The 2,500-nt window shown below is 53.4% G+C and overlaps 1 pseudogene; it reads right to left on the reverse strand.

Annotated features, from left to right (window-relative positions):
• Positions 1-2,500, reverse strand: part of LOC142791254 (large subunit ribosomal RNA) — an 8,209-nt pseudogene that overhangs the window by 3,243 nt on the left and 2,466 nt on the right.

Raw genomic sequence — 2,500 nt, forward strand, 5'->3', positions numbered from 1 at the left:
CTGGCAAAAATGCCCTCTGCTGCAGGTCCAAATCGAGGTCAGCAAGCAGCCTTCGGAAATATATCTTATGAAGCAGTCTAAGGAGCACATGAGATATTGAGATTGGGCGGTGTTGCGAGGCTGTTGAAGCACCAGGAACTTTGGGAATGAAGATCGTTCGTGCTTGGGTGAGAAAGAGTGGAAGTCGCTTCAGCAGCAGGAGCAAGTTAAGTAGAACCTGGAGTATTACTGGCGGAACCTTCCGCAGTTCCCTCGCCGCAAAGCCATCAGGTCCGGCTGCCGAGCTTGATGAGGGCATTGCCGCCTTAATGTCCATTTCTGTGATAAGGAACACAGGATCGATAACCTTGTGCGGGCGTTCGATAGCAGGAGACACTGATGAAGGCACCACTTTCTCCATGATCTCTCTCCATTCTTCTAGAAAAGCTTGGGGATCCTCCACCTTGGAGTCCGCCTCTCCATCCAGAATCTGTCTTGCACACTGTGTCCTGTTCCGTCTGAAGAGTTGTTGTGTCAAGGCGTATTCCCGCTTCTTTTTCTTCCTGCGACTTTCTTGAACAGGTGGAAGAGGTTGGCGACCATGCGGACGCAAGTCCGAAGCGAACACCTCCCTTAGGTAGGCATTAAGAGCTATCGTTATATCCTCCCTGTCGAGGAATCTCTTTGCAAGCTCCCATAGCTTGTATGCTTGGTACGCTCTTGGCGGAGGTTTTGTTGTTAGACCTCTTAGCTCAGCCTCAATCACCTCACGGTGATTTACCTCGGGGATGACCAGGGAGGCGTCCTCAACAGCTTGCTCCCCAATGTCGGCTAGCACCTCCTGAGTGCTTCTTGGGTAGAGTCTATTCTGTAGGTCTTCCACCAGCCTCTTGTAACCTTCCTGCCTTCTGTGCGATTTAATGCTGTGCAGCGTGCGGTGCGGAAACGCTCTTAGTAGCTGTGCATTGATGTCCCGGACCTTCTGGGATCTTAATTCAACCTCCTTAGTTGCCATCAGGTACTCCTCCTCCTTTTTCCATCTGGGCTTGAGTCTGGCCAGATTCACATCTTCGTTGTATTCTTCAAAATGCCGATGCCGGCGATGCTGGCTCAGGCCAATCTTGCTACCAAAGGTTGCAGTACATTCTGGACATTGGAATGTCGTTGTCATGGTTGATATGTGGCCTGTCATATTCGCGTCAGCCGGGGCGGCATTTTCGGAACAGCCGGTAGCTGCTCCGTTCTCAGAACCTTCCTCTGTGGGCTTGTTGCCCGAGCGCTTTGGCATGCTGCTCCTTTGAGTGATTTCTCCGGGGGGCGACCCGCAGAACACAGGTTCACCTCCCTCGTCCTCGTCATCGGACGAACGTAAGTCGGGTGGAAGTACGAACCTCCTCCTGACCCTAGGTCCTACCCCCGTAGACATCCAGACTGACCCCACATGGACACTGTCAGCAGAATCGCGCGCATTCGCCGCATCAGTGCCAAGGGGAGCTGGTTGACCGGAGGGGACCGCAGGGGTTGCACCAAGAACTGGCTCCCCTGAATCAGCGTATGAAGCCACGTTTGAACTTGGCTCCTCCGCAGCATCAACAGACGCTTGGTCAGGTAGGGAGTTAATAACCCGCCTGTCCTTAGGCCTTGCCCCTGTCATTACCCAGGCTGACACCCCATGGCTGTCGGATGAAGCGCGCGCCTTCACCGACCTACCACCAAGGGGAGCTGGGGAAGCAGAGGGGGCCATATGAGCATAGCATAATGTGCCTTCAGTGCGTTCATCCCACGTACAAGCCGTGGCCGTTGGCTCAATAACCATTGGCAGTACTGTGGCATGAATACCGTCCTGGCCTTTAGGGTCATTACCCTCAGGGCTCTCGGGTTCCATCAATTCTGCAATAGTTTCAGCTCGTTCACATCCGTGAACATCAACATCGATGCCTTCAGATCCCTCTTTCTCCGCATTGTGTTCTCTCGCTCCTTCATTCCCTTCAAATTTGCCTTCTGGAGCTTGCGCCATTTGCACATCTTCATCCCTATGACGCATCCTTGCTTTATGAATTTTCAGACCCTTCTCTGTGCGAAACGCCTTGTCGCAGACCCAACACTGGAATGATTCCTGCCTGGGGGAACTCCCTCCAGCGGTCGCATCGGAGCGCGCGGCTCTCCTGGCCTCTCTCGGCCCCACGCTTGGTGCGCCTGTCACTCGGCAGGCGTTTTCATCAGGTTTTCTGTTCGCCATAAGCCAAGCGTTTGAAGTAACTACGACAAGAGAGTCATAGTTACTCCCGCCGTTTACCCGCGCTTTTTTGAATTTCTTCACTTTGACATTCAGAGCACTGGGCAGAAATCACATTGCGTCAGCACCGATCAACGGCCCTCGCAATGCTTTGTTTTAATTAGACAGTCGGATTCCCCCGGTCCATGCCAGTTCTGAGTTGGCTGTTTTCTGCCGGCCGAAGCAAGAACCTCAGGCGCGAAGCCCACGGAAAATGCACAGCTGTGGCTTTCCACAGGAAGGTCC

The sequence above is a fragment of the Rhipicephalus microplus genome, unplaced genomic scaffold (assembly GCF_043290135.1).
Source record: "Rhipicephalus microplus isolate Deutch F79 unplaced genomic scaffold, USDA_Rmic scaffold_156, whole genome shotgun sequence".
In the NCBI taxonomy this organism is placed as follows: Eukaryota; Metazoa; Arthropoda; class Arachnida; order Ixodida; family Ixodidae; genus Rhipicephalus; species Rhipicephalus microplus.